Source organism: Cupressus sempervirens, chromosome 9, assembly GCF_028749045.1.
Source record: "Cupressus sempervirens isolate cs-2001-9-10 chromosome 9, ASM2874904v1, whole genome shotgun sequence".
In the NCBI taxonomy this organism is placed as follows: Eukaryota; Viridiplantae; Streptophyta; class Pinopsida; order Cupressales; family Cupressaceae; genus Cupressus; species Cupressus sempervirens.
Genome location: NC_143126.1, coordinates 234,598,297 through 234,611,757, shown reverse-complemented (window position 1 = coordinate 234,611,757; position 13,461 = coordinate 234,598,297).

The following is a 13,461-nucleotide window of genomic DNA, read 5'->3' as shown; positions in this document are numbered from 1 at the left end:
AAGAAAAAATATCATAAGAAGATGGCATATGGTGTGAAGTACTTGAATCCAGTAACCATTTAGAAGAGGGTTGAGTAGTAGTTCCACAAAGTGCATGACCCTTTACTATATCTTTACCATATGACTGAAATGATGATGATGATGAAGATCCATGAGAATTAGAATGAATATCAATGTTGCTCTTTTAAAGCAGAGTTGTCAAATCTAAAACCTATTTCGCATAGCCATCTAACTTCTTCTCATAGCAATGTGACTCATCATGATTAGTCTTATTAGAATAAGAACACTTAGGTCTTTCTAGTTTTGGTTTACTCCCCTTAGGAGGAGATGGCCATGATGAAATATAAGGGCTAGAAATAAACTAAAACTCTATAGAATGAGATTTACGTGTCTTTTCCTTCATCCCAGAAGATGCATAAGCTACCAATGCATAAGTTTGTGAGCCTATAAGAGGATTCAACTAAGGGAGCTTAGATTTGTCTCAAGTCAAATGATTAAAAAAAAAACTCAAAGGATGGCATGGTAAATCTAAAACCCATAGCATCTTCAGTGGAATAGAAGGTTGAAGAATATTTTTGAAAGTTTCCATGAATCTTAGAAAGAATTAGCTAGATGCACTCAATATTAGCCTTGATTTTCCCACAACCATACAATAAAGATTTTTTTTTTTTGAACTTCATCAAAAAAATCCTCAATGGATGGAAAAGAATATGATAAAAGAGAGGTAAGCTCTTCCTCAATCTAAAGTGTTCTTAACTCATTCATTGTACTAAAAAAAAAAATCAAGCTTGGTCCACATATCTAGATGTGTAGTGCACCCATCAAGATGAAACTTTAGATTATCAAATAACTATAAAGAAATTAACCTAATTGCCTCATCCATCTTGTTCCTATGTTGCATGACCTCAATAGGCCTTTGTAAAACTAGTTGCATGATATTTGAACAAGATCACAACCCTTTTGAATGGAGAAGCTATGTCATCAAGGTCTTTCATGTGTGATAGTTATAAGGGGTCAAAATTTCTAGACAAGAAGAGGTCTCAACCATTGTTTTAAAAGGTGTTGGATTGTTTTTTATAGGCCAAAAAATGACCAAATGCTGAAAGTATTTTTTTCACCCAATACTACTACAAAATTATACTAGATCTAGAAAGTAGATCAAAAATTATGCACTTCAAAAAAAAATAGCATCTTAATATGTGTCCATATGAGCCCGACAAAGCCTTTGAAGTTGGAAAATTTGAGATTTTCAATTTTCATAAAAATTCAAGAACATAGATTACAAACATGTAACAATGTATAGAGCACAAAAATCTACCTCAAAACAAAAGAAAAAAAAGTGCTTGAAAAAAGGAGTCTATATGTGTGAGATATTGTTGTTTGAAAATCACCTCTGTAATCATTTTTTCTAAATTGCTGCCATCACACCTCCTAAAATCAAAGACCCCCCTATTTTCATAAAAAATTATCAAAAAATACTAGATTTGTTATGTCAAATGTCTGTTCTTCTTTTTCTCTAAACAAAAATAGGCAGCTGCAGGCAAGGTTCTGATACCATGTAGGATTTGATGATGAGCAATCCCATAGACCATGGATATTTTGAATGTAAATAACTTGTTAAAAGGAAGAAAGAAAAGTAGATAAAGAAGGGGTTTCTCAGCAAACAAGAAAATTATATTTGTTTGTGGAAAATAGAATGAAATTACAACCGATCAATCCTTATCAAGGAGATCAAAAACCTAAAAAAGGGAACTTAAAAGGTAAATGTCATTTAATAATTACTAATTAATTATTAAGTGTGAATGCATAAGTGCATAAAGTGAAATCTTAAGAAAGGAGAAAAGGTAATTTAATAAATGAAATGAAATTAACTTTTTTCTCTAACATTTGTGACACCTCAATATATAGTGAAGTGGTAATTTCTAGATGATGTTCATGTAGGTCAAAAGCATGGAGAGGATAGTGCTATCACTAGCATCGAATCATCTGATGAAACGCTGTAGTATGTAACTTGTGGTCACCATACTATTTTTTGGTTTACCTCTAGAATGGGATATTCTTAATAACTTTCTTATGACTCTTCACTTATGTTTCATTCTATTGAGTTAGATACTTCGAGTTTATGAGCTATTTTAATATTTTTTGGAGTTTATGTGTTTTGCAATAGAATTTTCATCTTCCTAAAACCCATCTTTATGAGCATTTTCTTATGTGTGTCCAAACTCAGATCTAGTAGCTCATAGGGTGGGTTGAGTGACTCACATGGTTGGGTGGTGATCATAATTTCCATCAAGGCACAAATTAGTCTTCGTGACTTATGGTTCTTTCATCTGATATCATGGCTACTTCTCATTTTCTCATTAGAGTCCTTGTATCTTATTATGCATATTAAATGTAATAAGCTCAAAGCTGTTATGCAATTTATTTATATTATATTACAAAAATCTTTTAAGATTATGTAAAATGATGATTGGGATTCCAAAATATAATATTTTCTACTTATATAATCATTTAAATTACGATAACTCTTGTAAAGTTTTTTTAAAATCTTGCTGTGAATTGCTAATGACAACATCATGGAACCTTAGAGAATTTAATAGTGGCATTTTCTTTTCATCAATACTTAAATTTTAATTATATATATAGCATTATATTTATGTATTTTCTTTCGAGTCCACTAGAAATATTACATGGTATGTCGAGCTGGTCGAATGTTCAATTTTGTTATTACAAAAACCTTTTCGTTTAATAGAATATTACAAGTCATGTATGTTGAACAACATTATAAATAAAGAATATTATATCTTGTAAATTTAAACGATCTTTTATTCTATGAACTAAATTTTTGTAATAAATACATACTTTAGCATCTGGTAATTATCAGGATGTGATTATTTTGTTCTAGTTCAAGAAAATTGTTTCTCTACATTTCAAGCTCTTATAATTAATGATTGATAAAATTTTCAAGCAGTTTTTTTATGTGTTTGAGACTCATCACTTAGATAGCAACTCTTGCATCTCAGGTTTTTTTCAATCAAATGTATTTTTCAATGTCCCTTTACTGGTTTTGTATGATATTTCAAACCTCTAATCAGATCTTTAAGATCAAACAATCAATATTTAAAAGGTCTACCAATTTCTCAATAAACCCCAAATCGGGTATGCTGAAAATAGTGACAAAAAACTTCACAACTTCACATATTATTAATAAATCTCAAAGTGGACATTTTTTATAGAAATTTCAGCAGCATAACAGCCTACAAAATGAAATTTTCAGATCTATATAACATTTACACAACAGGTCCCAAACGGAGGATAAAAACAATGCTCATCGGGCTCCCAAAAACAACAAAGAATAGCTTGGAAACACGACAAAAACACTAATAATCTATCATAGAATTATAATCATGAAAAAATATATATATTGAGCTCTATTTTAACATCTAAAAGTCTGAAATACAGCAGCAACCAATATTGATATGAAATACTCAACTGGAAACACCAAACTCTTACAATAAACACACCCGAAAAACCACAAATCTGCACTGTTCAGCACAAAGGCAAACTCTGCATGAGCATGCACATGGAATGGATTCAAAATCCCATCTTTAGCCTTCCTAGAAACCTAAAAACTCCTGTTCTTGGGTCTCCTTCTCCATAGGTTTGGCAGCCTCTAAAAAACAACAAAGCAATGCACAAAAATCAAGTCCTACAATCAGCCCAAAATGCCTCCAAACCCCTTAAAAGAGGGCATAACCCTAACTCACATCCAAGAGGGGTTAATAAAACATATTTTAATATTTATTAGTCCATTAGCTTCCAAAGGTTATCCCCTTTTTCTGAAACTTCACCTTTTTGGGCCTGTCTGCCTTAGAAAAGATTATTATTTTTAATTATTTGAAAAGGGACATGACAAGTCCTCCCCTCCCAAATATTTATTGTCCTCAAGCAATGGCTAAACAATAAACCAATCAATCTGCCTAGATCCCAAATGTATTCATGAACTATAGTACTATCAATTAACACAGGCTCCTGCAATATCCTCTGCAATATAACCAAGAGGAATCCATAACCAAACTGACAATTATAGCTCAACCAAACTCCAAAATCACCACTACCACACTCAAAAACCCATGAGACACAAACTCTTAGAACATCAGAACCCAAGTAAAGTGGAAATATCAAACTGTCAACATAGTAAATACCATCAACACATCCCACTGGCCTATACGAAATGTACAATCCAACTCTGCAACAATGGTGAATGCTCCCGAATGAAACTGTACCAAGTATGGAGAATCCACACATTGTACACCTCCTGCAGTCAACACAACTCTGCAAATCGCCGACCACTGTCTCATAACAATAACTCCCATGCACTGCTGATGGTGAAAAGACATTACAAGATAAATAGCAAGAAATAGAACCCAAACCAAATTTTCCATGAACAAGTGATACAGCCCACTGTGACTAACTACTAGCTAATTCAAGAGATGTCATAGCCAAAGGAGTAGAATCAATAACAACAATTGCTGAAGCATCACTCCCAAACTCCTACTCTAAGTCATGTATTATCAAGCTGTCAACTGCAGAACCTATTGCCATGTCATGCCCATCACAACTCTCATGCTGAGGCATCAAACCATCCCATAACTAATGACAAGCAGTATGAACCAAAGTACATCTCTTTATCATCATCTCCTCAACATGGTCATCAAAGGTAAATTGATGAGCATACCTCACACTGTAGTGCCGATAGAATGTGCAAATCTCAGTCAGTGGCTCAGACTGCAATCCAGATGAAATTAATTGCAATCGATCACTAACCAAGTTTGAATTGACTACTACCTTCGAAGACATTGCCAAGGGAGTAATATTACTATCAAGAACCATGCCAACTGTCGGCTCACCAATATCACACGTGATCTTTGATACAACATCTCTAGTCTCTGTGCCATTAGTACTAGAGGCCACCACCATGTCAGGCATACCACAACAATCTAATACAGCACCCAACTCAACTAATCCTGAATCTAGTGGGGATGAACCTGATATGTCAATGTTAGTTTCAAGGATGGATGCATCCCCATCTCCACTGTCTTTGACAATCTCAACCATGGACATCCTTAGGTCACCAGACACCATAGCTTGTGACTGTACAGAATCTGGTAAAGACTATAGTTGCTCTAGCTCCATGGTCACCTTAGCCAAATGAAACTGTGACTCCTTGAAAGCCAACTGTGTACTCTCAAGAATCTCAGAAGTCACCTCAAGCTGGTGAGTAAGCTCACTCACCTCATCTTCCTTGGCCAACAATGCATCGTATGTTGTACTGCCCCACTCCATAAGATAAGCCCTATCAGCTACCAATTGCATATAATCCAGTCTCAGAGTCTAGATAGCCTCCCATAAAGAGTGGAACTCTGTCAAGGAAAGATAACTACCTCCCTACTCATCACTAGTAGGAGAACCCCATCCATAAACTGCTAATAATTGACGAGCAACATCGAAATGTTGGCAAGCAATAGCAATGTCTTGCTCACTAACTCTCAACTGACTAGACAGATAATGGAACTGGCTAGACTGTATCATACAAACCTCCTTTGACACACTATCTAAAGGAGTATCCTCAAGGTTATTTGTCTCTAGAATATTGCCATCCATATCACGTGAATCATCTCAAAAGCTCATATCAACATACGGATTATCAAAAACTGTAGCACTGCTATCCAACTCCTCTGTACCAAAAGAAACCACCAAGGAAACTAAGTCTTCAAAATTTCCCACTACATCCTCCTAGATGTCATCAATGCCAATATGATCCTAGGAATCATCTATACGCACTGCCAAATATGAAAGATCATCAACACATTCTAGCAAGTATGGTCAACTAGATATATGAACAAAGCCCAACATCGGTGTATTAAAACTAATACCAACATCAGACAAGCTACTAGCACAAGAAAAGACAACACCGTGCAATCTGCTAATCAAATCCATGATAGCACCCAAACAAACACTACTACCAAACAATGTTAAAGATCTCCAGTCAACTGAATCCCAAATGCTAATATAACAATCTCGAGTCCATATCCATAAACTAGAATCAATTGGTAACTCAAGCAAAATCCTCAACTGAGTAATATGACCAATACCAACTAACTCCACATACTTGTCATGATGAGATAATGAAGTCGCAATACTATCTTTGTTCACTTTTAGCTGGCTAGACAAATCATGTGAAGTACTACCAGCCTCAACCTCATGTGATGAAGCATCTAACTGTGCTTGGTACTCTTTCTCAGCAAATTCATGAATGCTCAATGTCTTCTCATCTCTACCAGGTATCTCACCATCATGAAAAACACATCCTCATAATCATCATCTAAACCCACTACCTCCTATGGCAGAGTAGAATCTGAGACCTCTGCCTGGATATAAGCTAGTTTCTCAAACTCCTCATGCAAGTTCTTAGTAATTGTGTCATCTTCCCTGTGAGAAAATTTTCCAAATAGAAATCCAAATAACTTATCCACCTTAGCTGGGTTGGACAACATGTCATTCATCATACGATGGTGCTCAACCAACTGTTCAGACATGTCATGGCTTATTTTCCTAAGTTTATCTTGAATGTCTAAATAACCATCCTTTCTACTGTTCTGACTCTGGATATCAATTGTCCAAGATCATGTCCTCTGAGACTCTATACTATACCTGTCCATTCTAGATAAAGTAGAGTGTAACCCCAATAGGTTATAACTTCTCCAAACACCAAGAACTAACATGCATTTGATTAGAAGTAGCATGCAACCATAGATTTTAACATGCAGCTGATTAGAAGCAACATGCAACCACCAAATTCACCAAGAACTAGCATGCAAATGATTAGAAGTAGCATGCAACCATAGATTTTGATATGCAGCTGATTAGAAGCAACATGAAACCACAAAATTCACCAAGAACTAACATGTAAATGATTAGAAGTAGCATGCAACCATGAATTTTGACATGCAAGATTTGTGTAGTTGTCAAAACTGACGTGCAAACTTTTACAAACCCTTAGGCTGGCAAGATCATAGCTCTGATACCACTGAAATATCCTTTTACTGATTTTGTATGTATTTCAAACCTCTAATCAGATCTTTAAGATCAAACAATCAATATTTAAAAGATCTACCAATTTCTCAATAAACCCCAAATCGGGTATGCCGAAAATAGTGCCAAAAACTTCACAACTTTACATATTATTAATAAATCTGAAAGTAGACATTTTTTTATAGAAATTTCAGCAGAATAACAGCCTACAAAATGAAATTTTCAGATCTGTACAACATTTACACAACAGCTCCCAAACAGAGGATAAAAATAATGCTCATCGGGCTCCCGAAAACTACATACAATAGCTCGAAAACACCACAAAAACACTAATAATCTATCACAGAAGTATAATCATGACCAAATACATATATTCAGCTCTATTTTAACATCTAAAAGTCTGAAATACATCAGCAACCCAAACTGATATAAAATACTCAACTGGAAACACCAAACTCTTACAAAAAACACACCTGAAAAACCACAAATCTGTACTGTTCAGCACAAAGGAAAACTTTGCATGAGCATGCACATGAAATGGCTTCAAAATACCATTCTTAGCCTTCCTATAAACCTACAAAATCATGTTCTTGGGTCTCCTTCTCCATAGGTTTGGCAGCCTCTGAAGAACAACAAAGCAATGCACAAAAATCAAGTCCTGGAATCAGCCCAAAATGCCTCCAAACCCCTTAAAAGAGGGTATAACCCTAAGTCACATCCAAGAGGGGTTAATAAAACATATTTTAATATTTATTAGTCCATTAGCTTCCAAAGGTTATCCCCTTTTCTGAAACTTCACCTTTTTGGGCCTGCGTACCTTAGAAAAGATTATTATTTTTAATTATTTGAAAAGGGACATGACATATTTCCACCTTTCTTGCATTATGATTAATAAAATCTTTCTCCCAACACATAAAATAAAACAATTATTTGGAGAACAAATCAGCAATAATAAATGCACATAGTTTTATTCACAAAAACATCTTCTATTAAACGGAAAGGAAATAGTGAATAAGAATGGTTCTAGTATTATTATTTGATAAGGAAAGGAAATAGTTGACTAAAGAGTATATATAAGATTTCAGTGGTTGTCTTCATTTGGATCAGATTTTGATGTAACACCTTTCACAGTAGGATGGAGATGAACACATGCCTTGTTCAAAATGCAATCTGATGAAACAACTTCTTTGGGGACTGATGGGGCATTCAAATATGTGTATTGTGGTGCTTGGCCAAATTGAAGTACATGTGCCCAATTCTCCTCTGATATAGAATCCATTCCAAAGGTCTTTTCAAGGCATGGAACCTCACATTTGGCTAAGACATGGACAATAACTAGTGTTAGCATCATGATGACAGCCAATACTCTTCTCACCTTAATTTGCACCAAACTCTCCATATTTTCATATTAACTTAATAGGAACTTCGTACATGAAGATTGACATGATTCACTCACTCATGAGACCACCTTCGTATTCAATAAATACTCATCGAAAACATTTTGTCAATTGTTCCTTCAAAGTAATGGGCCATAATAGAGATGAAACTATGTACAATCTCTTCAAATTAGAAGATTTGACTACATCTTAGGAACAGAAAAAATAATATCTATAAAGATCATTCTAGAAAAAGGAAATTATTGGTAGTCCATTTTAAATTTCTTTAATTATATTAGAAATTTAATTGATATTTAAACATATGTTTATCTTTATTGTTTGTATTACTAATGGATTTTGAGCAATGTATGGAAATATTGAATATTACATGTACCCTAGCTAAGGTTCAAAATTGTGCATGCTTACAATTTATTATACTAAAATATATATTTCTTGGTCATTTTACTATGGTCGAGATCTACACACAATTGACTAAGCACATACAAACAATGAATAAAAATAGAACCAAATAGTATTAGTTAAGAATGATAAATATATACATAAGATGATTGTATATACATGTCTAAGTTATGATGAGTGACAAGCAAAGAGACAATAAGTGACTACCCCTACACAAGAGGAAACATAAATGAGAATATTCAATAAGTATATCACGAAGTAGCCAATATTCATAGAAGAGATGCGTCACAATTGAGAATACAAGTCTACACTAATTAGATAGAAAAAAAATTCAAAATAACCCCTAAGTAAGATTTGACTATTGTGAATAGGTCACAAACGAGAAATGTTAAACTTTGGCTAAATATCAAGTGACTCTATTCACATCAACACCCCTCATAAAGTGTAATTTAGTAGAAATTTGAATAACAATGATGAGTCATGATTACTAGCTTTGTTAGATACCTATGTACATAATGATCTTCCACAAATAAGAGTGAGAAAGAAAAACCAATGAGGGGAAACATTCTTGTAAAATGATAGATTATAAAACAATGAGATGAGATAGATATTATAAAGAATATCAAAGGTGACTACAAATGTCCTCAAAAGAATCATCAATTTTTTGATGTGATAATTCTTTGAAAGTTGCTGTGATAGATAATGAAATGTTAATTATGGATTTTGGTGAGTGTACCATGAAAGAATAATCATTTGGAGAAAAGTCTCTAAAATTATACAAAACTGAAATATCATAAGAGAGGTCCATAAATTTTTGAATTTAGTACCTATTACAAAACCCATCTCTAAGGAACCTTATAGGCTGACCACTTAAGAGTTGAGTGAGCTAAAATTAAAGTTAGAGTAGCTTTTGGAGAAAGCCTTTATCCACCATAATATATCTCATTGGTAAGTCCAAATTATTTTGATGAAGAAGAAGGATAGATCACCATTGTTATGTATTGATTATAGATAGCTAAATATGCCTAATATAAAAAATAGTTATAGATTCATAATTGGAGATAGTTTGTCTTGGGACACAAGTTCTAGCTTCATAGTGACCATTATAACTTGCAATAAATATTCATTCAAGTCAACATAAATGTGAAACAACATCTTTGGATGAAATTTCTATGTGAATATCAATATGAGGTAAATGACATCTAAGGAAGGGATAATGTGGTTGCATATTGCTTGAGTACGTTAAGCCATATAGTTTCAATGATTACCATCAATGTCAATTTGAGAGGTCAAATTTTGTAAGACATTTTATTAGAAAGTAAAGGAAAAGACGATGTAAAGAATATCCATGGAAGGTAGATATGTTAGTTTCATCCTCGATATTGATGGACTTCTACACTATTTTAATCTTGTCTATTTTCCTCCATGAGAGGTTTTATGTAATTCAATTTTAACTAAAGCCCATCAAGAAACATTCTCAATACATCTAGGAGTAAAGACTATGCCCACAAATATTCAACAAGTTTACTATTGGTAGGTATGAAGAGGGAAATTGTAGGTTTTTTAATCTCATTTCTTGGATTCATAGAGAGTCAAGGTATAACATTAGAATCTTACAACATTTCTACACCCAAATCTTTTTCCTAAATGAAAATTAGGTATTACATCCATTGATTTTATTTAGTTTGCAAGTCTCTTTTTTGTTAAGGTCTCCCTAGCTAGCCTTGATGGTTGCACACATCATTATGGAGAACATCATATGTCTCCATGTTATTCCTAGTAAAAATATTTTAGATTAAGATCTAACCATAAAAATTCATTTCTAGACATCACTTCACTTCAATTTAGGAACACAAAGAAAGATTAATTTTGCACATCATCTAGCAATAGATGGTTAGAATAAGAGAGTTAGGAAATATTTACAAGATATGTTGTACATGTTCATCATGGAATACAAGTATAAATATGAGTATTATTTGTTCCTAGGTGATTTTTCTTATAACAATGGATACTATATTTTCACTACAATGACATATTTTTAGGCCATGTATGATCTCCTTTTTCATGCACTCTTGAGTTGGCATAATCTAGAGGGTCATGTACTTTTAGGTCCAGAATTGCTTAGGGACAAGTTGAAACATGTAGAGAGGATCAAATAGTATTTGACTATAACATGGGATAGACAAAAGAAATATGTAGATGCTTATACTTTGAATGATCACCATGCAATAGGAGATCATGTGTTTTGGAGAGTGCAAGCATTACAAATTATGATCCATTATGAAAAGTGATCTAGGTTGTCAAATTTTTTTATTATCCCCTTTGAGATCGTTGAGAATATTGCTCTTGTTTACTATTTCTTTTCATTTTCACCCAACTTATCACGTATTGATGATGTCTTCCATGTATCTACTCTTAGAAGGTATAATCTTGACATTTTAGATATTTCATATTCAACTACATTATAGGAAAAGGATAGGGAGATAGATCTAGAGCTTGTATGGACACTGTAGTAGTGAGTTTTGACTATCATAGGTCAAACTATTGATTATGTAAGGGTCTAATGGAACCTCAATGATGATTATTCATCTACTCAAGAGGAGGTAGCATAGATCAAATAATCATACACCTATGTCTTTTTATAGGATACTAGGAGAAATCCCATTTCTAGTGGGGGTGTGCAATGCCCATCTACTTAGACTTATCCATTTGATAGTTCAATTTTGTTTTAAGATATAATATTTAAATGATTATTTTTTATTTATTTTGTAGCTATAGTTATGGCTTTTCCTTACTCTTAGATATGTCAGTTAATTTCCTTTCTAGATGTGATGATTTTATTTTAACGAGGCACATAATTATGAACTTATCATATAACTTTATTGCATGTATGGTGAATTCAAATATGATAGTTTAAATGAGTGATCTGAATTTAATTTTATCAGTATTTAGATTTCCTAACTTGCATACTAATACAGATATACTTTATCATGACACTAATAATATTCACCTTATGTGTTATCTACATATCTGTATGTGTATATTTTTGTTGGACCTTGTGATGCAACTGTGATTACTATGAACATGGAATACATCTCACATTGTTGAAATAAAATATTTTGAAGGAGATGTTCATCATTCTTGTTGAGCTGTCATTTTGCACAATTCTGAACAACAGAAATTCGTTTAGATCTCTCTCTTGAAAAGTTGATCAAGGACCAAATCCAAGGTTCCTTGTGGGTTTTTCAACCTACTGGGTAACTTAATTGAAGATAAATGTGTATGTTCATGAGGATGCATTTTCTAGTTCTAACTAATTTGCACTATCTATTATTATTTAAAATATAACCACAAAAGAGATATATGTTTTGTATTTTTTGTTTTACGATGAATACAATTTATTGATGCAACTATATGAATTCCAATTTTAACCTAGTGCTTGAAAAGAAAATAACAAAGATAGAGTAATGAGAGATTTAAAGAAAATTATTGAACTTAGGCAAATTCACAATAGACATAAGCCAAGGAAAAAACATGTCTATGAATTAAATTATTAAAAGGATCTATGTAGGAAACCAATGAAATTATGAGAAATCCTTGTCAAATTCACTAATGCAATTGTTGATGGGAACTTCAATAACATCTTAAAGATGCTTTATGTTCATCAAATTGCGAGGTCATGGAAAGTTTTCTCACACAAGACAAAATGTTATCCAAGAACAAAGGTGATCCTTTCTCCAATTTGCCACAAAAAATTCGTTAACACAAGGAAAACACTAGAACTAAAATATTGCACAATTATACCGACACAATAAAATCAATTGCTCCATTATTATTTATGAACATCACAAAAATAACATACTTTGGAAAGAATAACTACACTCAAAATGAGACCACAATATTATATATTATTGCATCAAAATAAAGGCCTAATTAGATATTACAACTATATATGTATAAGAAATCATCTCCTCCTTTTGTGTTAGGAGTGAGAGCTCTTGAAATGCAAACTTATGCAGAAACTAATTAAAAAAAATCTAAGTATATACAAATTGATTCTCTAATGGTGCTAAGTAGGTATCTACCCTTGTTTATATTTAATAATGTGTGCATGAGCCTTAACATGACACAAAAGAATGAAAGAATAACAATATAAGAAGAAGGAAGGTATGAGATGATCTAGAAGTCTCTAGAAGCTCTAAAATTGAAAGCTCGGCCTTCTTTAGGTATTTATGAGAGACAAACTATTGTCAAAATGTGTTTGTAGTGCATGAAATGCTCTAAATTATGAACCAAAAATTATTTTTTAGTGCACTACTTGAAAACTATCAATGCACCTCTATAAAAAAATGCACATGTGCACCTAGGTGACAGGCTCCAAAAATCCAAAAAATTTCTAAGTGTCAAAACTAAATTTCTAGGGTATGGGATTTCTTCTCCTTTATACCAAAATGATGTTTGGATGCTTATTCTTGAATTTCTCTATTATCTCTACTACTTGATTAGCTTCTGGTAAATCTAAAGCTTCATATTTACTCTTTACTATCTGTTAGTAGTTATGAACTTCTGC